Source organism: Triticum aestivum, chromosome 5A (genome assembly GCF_018294505.1).
Source record: "Triticum aestivum cultivar Chinese Spring chromosome 5A, IWGSC CS RefSeq v2.1, whole genome shotgun sequence".
NCBI classification, from domain to species: Eukaryota; Viridiplantae; Streptophyta; class Magnoliopsida; order Poales; family Poaceae; genus Triticum; species Triticum aestivum.
This window is the reverse complement of record NC_057806.1, coordinates 611550962-611568117: the sequence shown is the minus strand read 5'-3', so window position 1 is coordinate 611568117 and position 17156 is coordinate 611550962. Positions and strand designations below refer to the sequence as shown.

The 17156-nt window shown below is 43.0% G+C and overlaps 1 non-coding gene and 1 pseudogene across 2 annotated transcripts; one reads left to right on the top strand and one right to left on the bottom strand.

Moving 5' to 3' along the window:
• The first annotated feature begins 3449 nt into the window (after nucleotides 1-3449).
• On the top strand, nucleotides 3450-3553 carry LOC123109130 (U6 spliceosomal RNA). Its single transcript, XR_006452426.1, has one exon. It is a non-coding gene; the product is annotated as a U6 spliceosomal RNA (small nuclear RNA).
• Nucleotides 3554-14524: 10971 nt separating this feature from the next.
• LOC123107949 (probable glutathione S-transferase GSTU1) lies at nucleotides 14525-15546 on the bottom strand (annotated as a pseudogene). Its single transcript, XR_006451811.1, has one exon. The product of XR_006451811.1 is annotated as a probable glutathione S-transferase GSTU1 (transcript).
• Between the last annotated feature and the right edge of the window lie 1610 nt (nucleotides 15547-17156).

Genomic DNA, 17156 nt, shown 5'->3' with positions numbered 1-17156 from the left:
AATGGCATGGGGCTGCGATGAACTCCCCATGGGGCTCAAAACTCCCCATGGTTATAGGTCGCGAAGAGAGATTGGAATTTCGTTGACAACTAGTAGCATTTGGTGCATGAGGTCGATTTGGATAATTAAGTCATCAAAGTGTGGTTTTATTCCCCTAGATGAATTATACCTGGAATTCTAAGGATTTTTTGTGTTCCTGGCAAGTTGAAAGGATGAACGAATTAAGTGTAAGAGGGAGAGGAAGAGGTGAGGGGCGCCATGGCTGTAGCATGCTCCTCCTATGTTCCTGGTGGTAGTAACGCGTGAGAGCTATTTCTCGCATTGTCTAGTTTCTTCCATACACATTCTATATTTTTTTAGCACATGATTTAAAACACACATTTTTTATGTAAACTTTTCCATACACATTATACATTTAAATGTTTAACATTTTTAGAATACACGATTAACTTTCTTGAGGTACACGACTAACAATTTTAATCATATTTTTTTTATATATCTTTGATGTCTAGTTTCTTCCATACATATTGTACTTCTTTGGTGTACATCATAAACATTTTTTATACATGTTTAACATTTTTAAAACACATAACTTTTTTAAATACATTATTAGCATTTTAAAAACATATATTTTTATGTCCACTTTTCCAGATGCATTGTACATTTTTTGTATACATGAAAACCATTTTTATACATGATTAACATTTGGAAATTGCATGATTACCATTTTCCATTTTTGTATATAAAGTGATTTTTATAATATATATATATATATATATATATATTTATAATTTTTCCAAATATAATAAAAAGTTAAAGAATAAGGCAAAAAAAGAGAAAATGTGAAACTAGGAAAAAAGAGAGGAACAACTACCTAGCTTGGCCCGCCCATTTACGAGGATCCCTGACTCGAGCGAACGCTGCAGCTCGCATTAGGCGATACATAGCATACAGAGGAGATGTCGCGTCGTGTCCATGGGCTAAATATCTATGGGATTTAATTGGGCAAAACTAGGCCGAAAGGAAAATAAAAGAGAAAAGAAAGGAAAACCAAATGTGGGCTTGGACTACGGTGTAGGGGAGCTCCTAATCCACAACGGCACATCCAATAGGTTACATCACTTTCTTCCTTATATGATGATTTTAAGTTCTTCTTTCCTTTTTCCCTTTTTTCATTTTTCTTCCTTATATGATGATTTTTTTCCAAACTCGTGAACTCTTTTCAAATTGATGAACTTTTTTCATTTTTTGATTGAAAAAAAGTTCACCGGATTTGAAAAAAGTTCACAAATTTGAAAAAGAAATTCATTGGATTTGAAAAAAGTTCATTTATTCTGAAAAAAGTTCATAAAAATGATAAAAAGTTCATCCATTTTTTAAAAAAGTTTATCGAATTTCAAAAAAGTTCATCAAATTGAAAAGAGTTCATGGATTTTCAAAAAAATGAAAAAAATTATCAAATTTGAATAAAGTTCATTGAATTGAATGAAACAATAATCAGTTTTGAGAATAAAATCATCAAATTTCAATAAAGTTCATCAAAATTGAAAATAGTTTGTGAATTTAAAAAAAATCAAAAATTTAGAAAAAGCTCATCAAATTTGAAAAAAAAATCATTGAATTAAACAAAAAAAAAAATCAGTTTTGAGAAAATAACTCGTCCATTTTAAGAAAACTTCACGAATTTTAAAGAAATCACCAAACCAGGAAAAAAGGAAAGAGGAAAAAAGGAAAAAGGAAAGAGGAAATAAGAAATAAGAAAAGTCGGAATAATGGGTAACCACGTCGGGCGTGTTGGCTTGGTGGTTGTTGCGGTGTGGTTCGATCTGTGGGGTCCTTGGTTCGATTTTCTTCACCCGCGCTGTTTTTGCTTTTTCAGCAGAAAAAGGGAGGTGAGATGGGACGGCCCGCGAGTAGCTGCTGCAGGCGCCGGTTAGCAAAAATAGTAGAAACCGGCGCCTGCAGCGCCAAATAGGAAATGCCACGGTGTAGGGCGTGGGAAGAGAGAGAGAGAGAATAGGATGAGCCAAAAGTGGACATATGGCCCAATTAGAATTTATGTGGTTTTCGTTGACAATTTTCGTATTTAAATAATTATATGGAAATGATTATGGCCTCTTATAGTTGCCAAAAATGTCTAGAAAATGAAAATAGGCTCAATAAAATATGGAGAGTCTAGGAAAGATATTTCATTCTCCATGTAAATTTTATAAATAGGTTTTTATGTAATCAAATCGTTTAAATTTATTTTAAATTCCTAAAGTAGTTTTAGGGTCTTATAAATACCAAAATTTATATTAAAATAACCAAATATTCAAACACTATTAAACATTTTTCCAGTATTATTTATGGAGGATTCATATTATCTGCCCTCATTTTTTATTATATGATTAATTGGAAAAAAATCGACCATAAAACAGTAGGGCAAAAACCCTACTGTGTGTCATTTTCATTATAAGAAATACTAAAAGGTGCTGGGTACAATGGTTGTTGGGGGAACAACCAGAGTGAGAAGGTTACAAAAGGTATAAAAATAAATTACATTATTGTTCAAATGTTGTCTATCCAGGATGACATGCCATCCTTGAAGCTAGGCTTTGCTCTCAGCATGGTGAGCTTGAAAGTTTTGATGAAGTCAAATTTGCATGAGGTTATGGAACATGGTGTATCTTCAAATATCAAGCCATTTCTCTGATTCCATATACTCCAGCATCCAACAGTCACAATTTCCATGAAGAAAGGTAGATTATGTCTTAATTTGCCATCAGAGATCATGTCATGAACAGTCAAATCAGTGTTCCATTCAAAATCAATATTCCATCGGAAATTTTGACTGAATGAGCATGCAAATAATAAATGGGTTCTGTCCTCCATCTCATCTTCATTGCATAAGACACATGCTGTGGAATCCAGAGGGAAGGATTTCCTGACAATTGGATTTTTTTTAAATAAATCTAAACGCAAATAAACTCCATTTTTGCAATGGTCTATTCAGAGATGTCATTTTATCTACTGTATCATTTGATTAGGGCGAAGATCCAAATTAAGATCGAAATAATATATTTGAGAAAGTCATATTATTCACACACTTTGAATCATTTTTGCCGGATAGTTGTGTCAATCCAACTTGCATGACATGGTTTAAAATTTTTAAGTAAGTACTCAGAAGTTGTAATTCCTTCTAAGAATTGAAGTCACACAACATTACTTAATTATTATTAATTAACATTTCAAAATTTGAAAAAATATGCATGTGACAATATCTAACACCAGACAAAAAATAATTCCAACAAATGACGACCCAATAACCATACAAATGTTGACAACTGAACAAAACAAATGAAGCAAGAACTTTTTTTTGTGAAAGAAGGAAACAAGAACTTAAACACAATGACATGTGCTAGGGCACAAAACCAACGACAACAGAACATGCAAATCAACAAGCTGAAGTCCCTTCGGGGACATCCGATAAAATTGGAACGATACAGAGAAGATTAGCATGACCCCTGCGCAAGGATGACACGCACAAATCAACGAGCTAAAGCCGTCAAATGGAGAGGGTGCATCACACTCGGCCTAAAAACCATCCCCTCCGTGGACACAGGAACTACCAAGCATGGGTCACAGAATCTACCACCTAGTGTGGATGAATCAGGCATGCATTCTGGAAAAAACACCCATTTAAACAATTCAAATGAAAAAAATCCTAGAAGCCCTCTCCCATGATCGCCTAATCCAATGTTTGATCACCGGAACACTCCGACCAGACCAACCTGTTTCTGGGCATAGTGTTTGAGATCTAGACTAGCCCAACAGAGCAACACTTCTCTTTTTTGTGCAGCTTGTCATCACTTGTGCATATCCGGGCCGTCTCCTCCTAGCGTCGCCGATCTCCCATGAACAGCAAAGACCCGTGAACGGTGATCTCCCGGGAACAGTGAAGACCCGTGAACGGTGATCTCCCGCGAACGGCACCTCGGGGTTCCCTCGAACTGTTCGTCCAAGCACCGCAGATGTGATACCTCCAATGTATCCACACGTGCGGGGTGCAGCGGGGGCGGCGAACTGCTAGGTCTGGTCGCACATCATGGACGTAGGGAGTGGCGGTGGCTAACCAGGGTTAGAAAAGATTAACCCTAAGTGGTATGCCCACTCCCCTTTATATAGACCTCCGAGGTGGGCTCAACACTTAGCCCACTAGGAGTACACATCCATTTTCACTAGGATCCAATCCGAATGGGCTGCAGCCCCTTAAGTGTGCGCCCCATAGGTTCACGTACGCATGGACACGACCAAGTCGATAGTTGGTAGCAGCTCCTAGCAGAACGTGCCAACTCCCATGTGTGCGTAAAGTCGTTTGACAAACCTCGACAATGTGTCATATGCAACATTTCTTTTGCCTCACGATATATATTGTCGATCTCAAGGCGAGTACTTGTCACCCTTGTGATAGCTCAACCTCTCTTCTCGAAACCGTAATATAGATTCCCAAACTGGGTTAACATTTAACCCAAGTCGCATGGCCATGCTTTCTGAATCTGATCACTTGAGAGGGCCCAAAGAATATCTCTCCAAATAGGAGGGGCAAATCCCATCTTGGTCAACCATGTCTCGCGGCATGTCTCAGACTCACCCGAAAGCTACCTTTATAATTACCTAGTTATGGAGTAGCGTTTGATAGACCCTAAGTGAGTCGATCCTCATCCCGAGAACATGCGAGGACCTCAGGTCTAGGACATGGCATAGACATTGTACTTGAGACTAACAGATGACTATATCTCGCCGCGTCTCAAAGTTGGTCTGTCTGACTCGGTGATCTCCATCCCCGGGTCCATATTATCGGTTTAGCATCTCCATGCACATGACTTGTGAAACATAGTCATCAACCGAGTCGTATACTAGTTAAGGATATGTGTCCGCATAACCTTATCGACTAGGGACCATTAGAACAATCAACATACAATACATAGTTCCACAAACAAGTCACATACTTATTGATACATATCATTGATGATGTTCAAGGACAATACAAATGACTCATGAATACATATGGAAATATCATCATCACATGATTGCCTCTAGGGCATATCTCCAACAGTCCCCCACTTACACTAGAGTCAATCATTTAGGCATCGTATGCCCATGGAGCTCATGTGCACCTCATGCTTCAGCCGTGGGAGAGGCTTCGTCAATGGATCAGCAACATTTGCATCCGTATGTACCTCACATATGTTTACATCACCTCTTCCGTTGTTCCTTGAGTTGCACGATGGCACCACTATATCACAATAGCAGTCCAATGGCTTGGACACGCTCTCAACCACACCAAGATCAGAAATAAAATTCTTCACCTAAACATCTTGTTTTGCAGCTTCAGAAGCCACAATGTACCTCCAGCTCACTGCTCCTCCGTTCAGAATGAACAGAAACCCATATTGCGATCGACTATCATCCTTATCGGTTTGGAAACTAGCATCGATGTAAGTCTTCACAACGAGCTCATCCTCACCTGCATAAACAAGGAACATATCCTTAGTGCTTCTCAAGTACTTAAGGATATCCTTAACAGCTGTCCAGTGACTCTCACCTGGATCAGCCTGGTATCTGCCCACCACGCTAAGAGCAAAGCTAACATCGGGACGAGTACATACCATAGCATACATGATGGACCCAACAGCCGAAGCATACAGAATCCCATCCATGTGTCTTCGCTCATCAGGAGTCGAAGGACTCCGAGTCTTGATAAGACTAATGCCATGTGACATGGGTAAGAAACCCTTCTTGGCATCTTGCATGTTGAACCGCTTCAACACCTTGTCAATATACACACTCTGGCTTAATCCAATAAGCCTTCTCGATCTATCTCTATAGATCTCGATTCCCAAAATTTAAGCTGCTTCTTGATACGTCTCCAACGTATCTATATTTTTTATCGTTCCATGCTGTTATATTATCAATCTTGAATGTTTTATAATCATTTTATAGTCATTTTATATCATTTTTGGTACTAACCTATTGACATAGTGCCAAGTGCCAGTTGCTGTTTTCCCATGTTTTTTACATCGCAGAAAATCAATATCAAACGGAGTCCAAATGCCACGAAACTTTGCAGAGATTTTTTATGGACTAGAAGGAACGTAATGGGCCCTGGCTGCACCTGGGGGGTGCTCCGAGGAGAGCACAACCCACCGGGGCGCGCCAGTAGGCCTAGGCACGCCCTGGTGGGTTGTGCCCACCTCGGGTGCCCCCCGGACCGCCTCTTTGCTCTATAAATACCCCAATATTCCAGAAACCCTAGGGGAGTCGACGAAATATTCATCCAGCCGCCGCAGAGTCCAGAACCACCAGATCCAATCTAGACACCATATCGGATGGGGTTCACCACCTCCATTGGTGCCTCTCCGATGATGCGTGAGTAGTTCTTTGTAGACCTTCGGGTCCGTAGTTAGTAGCTAGATGGCTTCCCCTATCTCTCTCTCTATTGATTCTCAATACAATGGTCTCTTGGCGATCCATATGATGTAACTCTTTTTGCGGTGTGTTTGTGGGGATCGATGAACTTTGCGTTTATGATCAGATCTATCTTTTTATATCCATGTAAGTATCTGAGTTTCTTTGATCTCTTTTATGCATGATCTCTTATAGCCTCGTATTTCTTCTCTGATATTTGGGTTTTGTTTGGCCAGCTTGATCTATTTATCTTGCAATGGGAAGAGGTGCTTTGTAGTGGGTTCGATCTTACGGTGCTTGATCCCAGTGACAGAAAGGGAGGAGGTGCTTTCTAGTGGGTTCGATCTCTTTGTCATATATTTGCCTTTGCGATCTACTTTTTCCTTGCTTTTATTTTCAGATCTATTAATCCCAAAATACAAAATTACTTTGTTGCACTTTATTTTATTTGCAATCTATTTATTCAATCTATTACAACTTTCTCCCGTCGGAGCACCAATTTCTGGCGCCGTTACCCGAAAGGGATTGACAACCCCTTTAACACGTCGGGTTGCGAGTGGTTGTTATTTGTGTGCAGGGGCTGTTTACGTTCTGTTGCTTGGTTCTCCTACTGGTTCGAGAACCTTGGTTTCATATCCGAGGGAAATACCTACCGCCGTTGTGCTGCATCATCCCTTCCTCTTTGGGGAAATACCGACGTAGCTTCAAGCGACATCAATTCTCCCAAGTCCTTCATAGAAAAACTATTTTTCAATGAGTCATTGACAGATTCAAGCATTTGAACATCATTTCCAATCAATAATATGTCATCCACATATAAGATTAGAAATGCAACTGAGCTCCCACTGACCTTCTTGAATACACAATGATCACAGTCGTTCTTGATGAAGCCAAACTCTTTGACCGCTTCATTAAAATGAATGTTCCAATTCCGAGATACTTGCCTTAATCCATAAATGGATCTCTGAAGCTTGCATACCATGCTAGACTTCTTTGGATCGACAAAACCCTGGACTGTGTCATATACACATCCTCGGTTAAATTTCCATTAAGGAAATCCGTTTTGACATCCATCTGCCATATCTCATAGTCGAAATATGTCGCTATAGCAAGAATGATCCGAATTGATTTAGGCATCGCTACCGGTGAGTAAGTCTCATCGTAGTCAACTCCTTGAACTTGTCGATAACCTTTAGCAACAAGTCGAGCCTTATGGACTATGAAATTTCCGTTCATATCAGTTTTCTTCTTAAAGATCCACTTGCACTCAATGGCTCGAATGCCATCTGGCAGATTAACCAAGTTCCAAACTTGATTGTCATCCATGGACTTTAATTCGGATCTCATGGCCTCAATCCATAACTCGGAATTAGGGCTCTCCATTGCTTCCGCATATGTAGTCGGCTCGTTATTCTCCAAGAACAACACATTGCAGTCATGCAAATTGCGTAACCTTTCCAACCTTTGTGGAACCGACGTCGACTCCACCACAGGTTCCCTGACTAATTCTGTCGTGACAGAATCACCTACCGGAACGTTCCCGTGTGGTTCTCGAATTTCTTTGAGTCGGACCGTCCTCCCACTAGCCTTCCAATTGAGAAACTCTTTCTAAAGGAAAACTCCATGTCGAGCGACAACTTTGCCCTCTTCACGGTTGTAGAAGTAATATCCCAAGGTTTCCCTTGGATATCCCACGAATATGCACTTGTTCGATTTGGGTGTGAGCTTGTCTGACTGGAGTCGCTTGACATATGCTTCACATCCCCAAACTTTTAGAAAAGATAAACTGTGACTCTTCGCAGTCCATATCTCATATGGTGTCTTATCTACGGATTTAGGCGGTACCCTGTTTAGTGTGAAAGCTGCAGTTTCTAGAGCGTATCCCAAAAATGACAAGGGTAAATCCGACTTACTCATCATTGATCGGACCATGTCCAACAAAGTCCGATTCCTCCATCCTGACATGCCATTTCTCTATGGTGTACCTAGAGGAGTCAGTTGTGGAACTATTCCATGACTCTTCAGATGGTCATCAAACTCCTGGCTCATATACTCACCGCCACGATCAGATCGTAGAAGTTTAATTTTCTTGCTGAGTTGATTTTCCACTTCGTTGTGAAACTCCTTGAAGTTTTCAAAAGTTTCTAACTTGTGCCTCATCAAGTAGACATATCCATATCTACTCAAGTTGCCGGTAAAAGTCACGAAGTATTGGAAACCACCTCTGACTGTCGTGCTCATTGGTCCACATACATCACCATGTATAAGTTCCAATAGTTCGGACGCCCTCTCGCAACTCTTTGCAAAAGGAGTCTTAGTCATCTTGCCGAGTAGGCAAGACTCGCATGTCTCGAATGATTCAAAATCAAACAAAGTTAGAATTCCATCATCATGGAGCTTCTTCATGCACTTTTGACTAATGTGTCCTAGTCGACAATGCCAGATGTAAGTCAGATTTATCTCATTAGGCTTATGCCTCTTGACATTTATGTTATAGACTGATTCACCTTCAATACCTAGGATAAATAACCCATTCACAATCGGTGCAAAGCCATGAAACATATTGTTCAAGTAAATAGAACAACAATTGTCCTTAATACTAAATTCATAACCTTGTCTCATCAAACATGAGGCAGAAATAATGTTTCGACTCAAAGCAGGAACATAATAACAATTATCAAGTTCTATTACAAATCCTGAAGGTAAATTAAGTTGCATAGTGCCGATGGCCAATGCAGCAACTCTTGCTTTATTCCCGACGCGTATGTCAACTTCTCCTCTTGCGACATTCCTAGTTCTGCTTAGCCCCTGCATTGAGTTGCATATGTGAACAACCGACCCGGTATCATATACCCAAGAGCTAATAGAAACATCAGAAAGATAAATGTCTATAATATATACAACAAGTGTACCTAAAGAAGAAGTCATACTTCCAGTCTTCTTGCCCTTCTCGGCAAGCCACTTGCTGCAGTTCCTTTTCCAGTGACCGGGTTCCTTGCAATGAAAGCAAATACTCCCCGAGGCCGTCCCTGACTTAGGCGCAGCGGCGGCAGTTGGAGTTGCCTCCTTCTCCTTGCCCTTCTCCTTAGTCTTTTTCTTGGACCAACTCTTCTTGAACTTAGCCGATTTCTGCACCATCAACACTTGACGATGCGTACCTTTCTTGATATCCGCTCTGCCATTTTGAGCATCCCATGCAATTCAGTGAGCTTGTTTTCCATCCCATGCATATGGTAGTTCGAGATGAACGGTCCATAGCTATCCGGAAGAGAACCCAAAATTATATCTATGGAAAACTCATCCCCAAGTGGGAAGCCCAACCGATCGAGAGCTTGAATGTACCCGATCATCTTGATCACGTGCGGGCTTAGTGGATCACCCTCTTTCAGCTTACAATCTATCAAGGATCGCCAGACATTGAACCTTTCGGTCCTAGCCTGCATTTGAAACATGCTCTTAAGGTTCTCGATCATATCGAAAGCCTCAATATTTTCAAACTTCTGTTGCAGATCGGGCTCCATAGAAGCCAGCATGAGACAGCTGATCTCGTTTGATTCATCAATGAGTTTCTGGTAGCATTTCTGGTCGTGGCATTAGCATTATCGGCAGGTTCCTCTAGAAGAGGATTCTCTAGAACTTGTTCCTTTTTCTCATGCCTAAGAACAATTCTCAGGTTTCTATACCAGGTGGTAAAGTTTGTTCCATTCAATTTATCTTTTTCCAGGATTGATTTCAACGCAAAAGGGGTAACTTGATTAGGTGGTGCCATTGATCTACAACAGAAATATGCAAAACACTAAGACATGTATTCCTGAAGAGTAATTCATATTAAACATAAGATCATTACTCCCACTAAAATCAACATCCCTCGGTTGATACTTAATGATTCAAGATCCAAGATCAACATGTCAACTAGTGAGCTTTTGCATCACCGCTAGAAGACAAGATCACTCGGTAAGCAACTCTTGCTAATCGTATCTCCATACGATTCTTGTTGTTGGGGACATCTCATGCCGCGCCAACTCCTATGCCTCATGGCCCAAAACTGTTTTGATAGCCACGACAAGTCAACCAATGCTTCGCGTGTAAGTGTCCGACACAAACCCATCACTTCAAGGAGATATAGTGGCACCCTAATTTTATAGGCCCATCACTAAATATACTTGACATGTGAAGGTGCAGCAATTGGGGAGGCATTTAAACTTGACATTCTTTGAGGGATCACCCTACTTAAAACATCTACCAGGGAAAAGAAGGGTGCATAAAAGGGATAAACTTTCACATGCAGTTTATATATGCGTGATATGGTATAACCCCCTTTTCACAACGCATGATGATCTCTATCTCCACGTGCGCGGTCTGCCCATGGTGATCTCCATCTCCATGCATGGTTGTCCTTGTGGTGATCTCCATCTCCACGCCATGGTGTCAACCGCCAAGTGTTACATAAGATACTATGCTATTACAAACTAATAGCTACTGAAAGTAAATTACATTACATGGCCTCTTATGTTGACACGCCGATCATTAATACAATAATGGACAATCATATGGCTCCTTTCGGTTGCCGCACTCAAGACACGCAGGTCATGAAACAATAATGTACAAGCAACATTCAAGGGCTATACCAAATCACAAGCATTCCCTGCAAAAACGAGTCACGCGTTCTACCGCCGAAGATAAAACCTCCCGAAACTCTATTTCCAAGAGGATTTTGGCCTAGCCAGAAGAGCCAAAATCTTGTTCCGACATTACGCTGCTAATCCAACTTTTCGTTAGCTTCAGTTTGACATGTCGTAGAGCAAAAACGGACTTTGTATGCAAAAGTTACAGCCATTTTACCGAGACCACTCCAACAAATTTCAGCACTGCGGAAATCACATTTCCACGATGTTGATCTATGTTCCGATTCGATCAATCTCATTGATCTTCGCGTGCTGCATCCGGATTTACGTTCCACTGTCTACCCCGATGGCGGAAACCGACCGGTAGGGGTAACTCGTGTCACGACCTCTGTGTCTCGATCACGGAAATAAGATCACGAAACCAACCATCAACACTGACGTGAGCGACCGATCTCATCAACCCGCACCTGAACCGATCTACATATATCATATGCATATCATCGAATCTATCACCACACAGCAGAGGCTCTGATACCACTGTTGAAACACGCGGTACGCTACGCTAGCGCCAAATAAAATTTTCTACCGCGCACCCAAGATCATGCTGATGGAAATAGATCACGGGATCGGGTTTACCACTGGACACGCAGTCACCACAGTGGAAGTAGAGTTGGTGATGCATGTAGCCGATCTCCGGGCCATCTCCTCCTAGCGTCGCCAATCTCCCGCGAACAACAAAGACCCATGAACGGTGATCTCCCGCGAACAGTGACCCGTGAACGGTGATCTCCCACGAACAGCGAAGACCCGTGAACGGTGATCTCCCGCAAACGGCACCTCACGGTTCACTCGAACTGTTCATCCAAGCACCACAGATGCGATGCCTCCAAGGTATCCACACGTGCGGGGTGCAGTGGCGGGCAGCGGACTGCTAGGTCCAGTCGCACGTCATGGACGTAGGGAGTGGCGGTGGCGAACCAGGGTTAGAAAAGGTTAACCTAAGTGGTGTGCCCACTCCCCTTTATATAGATATCCGAGGTGGGCTCAACACTTGAGCCCACTAGGAGTCCACATCCATTTTCCACTCGGATCCAATCTGAATGGGCTGCATCCCCATAAGTGTCCGATCCTATAGGTTCACGTACGCATGGACACGACCAAGTCGATAGTTGGTAGCGGCTCCTAGCAGAACGTGCCAACTCCCATGTGTGCGTAAAGTCGTTTGACGAACCTCGACAATGTGTCATATGCAACATTCCTTTTACCTCATGATATTTGTTGTCGATCTCAAGGCGAGTACTTGTCACCCTTGTGATAGCTCGACCTCTCTTCTCGAAACCGTGATACAGATTCCCGAACTGGATTAACACTTAACCCAAGTCGCATGGACATGCTTTCTGAATCTGATCATTCGAGAGGGCCTAGAGAATATCTCTCCAAATAGTAGGGGCAAATCCTGTCTTGGTCAACCATGTCTTGCGGCATGTCTCACGACTCACCCAAAAGCTACCTTTATAACTACCCAGTTACGGAATAGCATTTGATAGACCCTAAGTGAGTCGATCCTCATCCCGAGAACATGTGAGGACCTCAGGTCTAGGACATGTCATAGACATTGTACTTGAGACTAACGGATGACTATATCTCGCCGCGTCTCAAAGTGGGTCTGTCCGACTCGGTGATCTCCATCCCCGAGTCCATACTATCTGTTTAGCATCTCCATGCACATGACTCGTGAAACATAGTCATCAACCGAGTCGTATACTAGTCAAGGATATGTGTCCGCATAACCTTATCGACTAGGGACCATTAGAACAATCATCATACAATACATAGTTTCACAAACAAGTCACATACTTATTGATACATAGCATTGATGATGTTCAAGGACAACACAAAGGACTCATGAATACATATGGAAATATCATCATCACATGATTGCCTCTAGGGCATATCTCCAACAGCCGGCCCCTCCACCCGCACGTGTGGCATTAAAAGGACCGGGGTGGAGGGGGCTGACTGGCTGACGTGCGGGACCCTTCCACATGCATGGATTAAGTGGGGACGGGTTGGTGGTTGGCCGGCCGACACGCCGGCCTGAGGCACACGACGAAAGGACGCGCGACGTGTCCGACTTGTGTCCATCTAGACGAAAATCGGTCCCAAATTTGCTCAGACGGACACGTGACAGACAAATTTTGCGTTTGCAGTCACGCGCAAGGCCATTGGTTTGGCCGCGCAGACCCAAACATGCACCAACGGATGGAAAGGGGCGCCGCTTTGGAGTTGGCCTAACCCTTAACAAGTGATTTCGTCGATCTATGTTAAAAATCATTTATGTTGTCGTTCGAAGGCCCATTATGATTCGTTGATGGGTTACAGTCGATATTACGTGTCTCCTTTGGATTTTGGGTCAAATTTTGAAAATTAGCTTAGATATTGTCACACACACACACACTTCAAATATGTATTACTACATTTTGTGATTCGTTGATGGTTTACTCCTCCGGATATTGGTTCGATTTTTGAAAATTAGAATAGATACTATCACACACATGCTTCTAATCCTCTATAGCACTAGCCCCTAATTTTTAAGGTCCCATAATGAATTGAGGTCTTCAATTTAGAATGGGGTCATCTAATTTTGACCAAGTCAATAATTTCTTAACAATCTCCTTCATTCATTATTTTAATTAACTATGCACCTTAATTTTGAAACTTTTCCATTGAATTGAGGTATTCAATTTTGAATTTGGTTCATGATTTAACCAAGTCAACAGTTTTTCTAATCAGTCAGCAGCAAACGATAAAACTATAATAATCCCGCGCACATTCCCACCACCTAGGAAATAACGTTAACATGGTATTGTAGCACCAAAATGGTACATGCAATCATCGACGTAGAAATTTGTCCCACATAAGTATTGATTGATTAATAGATAACACAAATTCATACCGCGAAAGGCCCCATCAAAATACCACATTATAAATAAATAAAAACACTCAATCACCCCCCCCCCCCCCGCTCGCCAACCAAATGCTCCCTCAATTTCAAAATACAAGGTGTAGTTGTTTTTTGAAAGTTGAATTTCGTTGACTTTGACATACGAACTCCAGAGCCAAAAATATCGACATTCACAATACCAAATAAATGACATATAAAAGTTCATTTCACGATGAATATATTGATACCAATTTGATATTACGAATATTGTTATATTTCTTCACAAATTTGATCAAACTTAAAAATATTTGACTTTTCTAGAAAACAAATACACCTTTATATTGAAACAGATAGTAAATAGACTATGAAAACCCAACAACACGAGGGCAGCAAAACGGTCCAATCCTTCTATTATATATGTATTTGATTTGAAGTATGATAAAGTAATCCCGCGCTCGTCAAATGTTGAAACAAAATGCCACAGAACCAATTGTCAGCACCAGTAGAAGTCCAAATATACCCTTTATTAAATTATTCTTCACATGGAATAGAATGGCAGGTGGCAACTCGGTGCTGCCCCCACTGAAGAAGACTACCATTGACACACACACGTCACAAGTACACGACCAAACGAACAACTACAGTACTACGTACCACCAATAATCGTACACACGATCGAACCAATGAAAAAATAGCGCGCTACAGAAAAATAGCATCAACCTCAAAATATACTATTAGCGTGCTATATCACGCTATAGCGTGCTATTAGCCAGACATTGTACACCGTTTTATTTAACGAGACAATTCTCAATAGGCTATAGCGCCCTATTTTTTTTTCAGTGGATCGAACTTATTGCTTCTCCGACCGGCCGGCCGACTTACTCGACGCCGTGCATCTTCTTGAGCACGCCGATGAACTCGTAAATCTTGTCCGGCGAGTAGAGGCTCTTGGCGACGCTCTCCCGCTCGCCGCACCGCTTTGCCCACGCCGCGACCCTCGGCGCCACCTCGGCGACGCTGAACTCGCCGTACTTCTCGTAGCTGTGGAACCACGAGGTGAAGGGCGCGAACGCGGCGTCCACGAACCCGAAGACGTCGCCGCCGAAGAAGAGCTTGTCCCCGAGCGCCCCGTCCAGATTCTTGAGGATTTCCAGCATCTCGGCCCGCGCCTGCGCGTGCGGCTCGCCCTTGAGCTTCCAGAGCCGGGTGCCGCAGTCGTAGACCTTCTTGTCGACGTAGTCGGCCCAGAAGCGAGCCTGCGAGCGCTCGTAGGGGTCGGAGGGGAGGAGGGAGGGGGTGTCCGGGAAGGCGTCGTCGAGGTAGTTGAGGATGATGAGGGACTCGTACACGGGGCGGCCGTCGTGGAGGAGCACCGGGACCTTCTTGTGGACCGGGTTGGAGCGGAGGAGGCGGTCGCTCTTGCCGGCCATGAGGTTCTCTTCGACGTACTCGTAGGGCGATGAGGCAGCGCTGCCCGAACGGGCTCACCCAGAAGTTCAGCAGCACCAGACCCTTCTCGCCCGCCATTGCTGTTGAGTTGGTTGGATCAATCGACTTGTCTGTGTGTGTTTGTGTTTGTGTTGTGTGCGGGTGAGGAGTGAGTATGGTGGGAGGAGGGTGAGGATTTATAGGCGGAGAGCAGAGGGTGGGATCGCGTGCTTCCGGAATGGTCTAGTACGTCTCGTGCGTGTGCGTCTACGTACCGGCCGGAGAATTCGCGGGGCTTCGTTCGCTCGGTGTCAGGCAAACCGCGTCCGTGTGTCACCGCTTCCGTCACGCACAATCCGCGCGTGCGCCAAGGGGACGAGTGACTGGCTTGGGAGGCCACACCGCACTTCTGGCGCAGAAGACCGGGGCTCGTGGATCAAGGAAAGATGTGATACGTGGTGACGTACGATTGGCTTTGTTCTTGAAGATGAGCGTATCCGTTCGATCAGGTGGAATGTTATTTTCCGTTTTTGTTTTGACGAGGGAAAGTTCGTCCGTTAGTTTCAAGTTGGACTGGTTCACTTGCTCTTGACCCAGGTGACACTTTTCGGTACTACACAACCAGCCAAACAAACCAGGGTCTTTGCGCACCTTGTATTGCTAGTAAGCAAGAAAATATCGTGGAAAGGAAATTGCAGCTTATGCATCAACTCAATGTGGGTACAAAGAACAATGGTTGTGCTGATATGGAGACTATGGCACGGCGACAACGAGGTAACCATCTCATCTTCGGAGCCACCAGAATAGCCCGCACGACTGAAGTCGGCGGTGGTTGTTTAATCAGATAGCGATCTAGCTCGACGCGTAGGCGGAGCATGGTGGCGGCCGGTGCCACAGTGTTCACCAGTGCACGTCAGTGACTTGTGTGGTAGTCTTCGGCGGCGCGGGGGAAGCCAACTCCGATCTTCAATGTGTGCTGCCTGATTTGGTTCGCGGGCTGTGGCTGATACCCGGTGATGGAGGTATGAACAATTCTCAGTTGTGGCCAAGGTTACCTAGTATATGGTGTCTCGGTTCATGTAGATCACGAAGAGTGGCAGAGTTGCACGTCGGAGCGGAAATCCATCACGGAGGGGATCTTCATCAATCTTCCTGCCTCCATGATGATGTGTGAGTAGTTTTCATAGGACCTACGGATTCATAGCAGTAGCTAGATGGCTCTTTCTCATTCTCTCTTTTGATCTTTAATACAATGATCTTATCTGAGATTAATCTGATGTAAACATTTGCAGTGTATTTGTTGGGATCCGATGAATTGTGAATTTATGGCCAGATTATTCATTGACAGTAATAGAGTTTTTGCTGAGATTTATTATGTGTGATTTACAGCCTTGTATTTCTCTCTGATTTGTCTATCTCTTTCGGCCAATTAGATTGATTTATCTTCAGTGGGAGAGGTGCCTGGTAGTAGGTTCAATCTTGCGGTGTCCTTACTCTATGACAGGAGGAGCTGCAAGACACGTATTTGTATTGTTGCTGCTAAGGGTAGACGATGGGGCTCGAACATATTATTTGGTCTTACTTTTTCTACATTATGTCATCATGCTTCAAGCATTACTCTGTTTGTTATGAACTTAATACTTTGAGATGCATCCTGAATAGCGGTCTTGGGGTGGAGTAATAGTAGTAGATGCAGATGGATGTTGGTA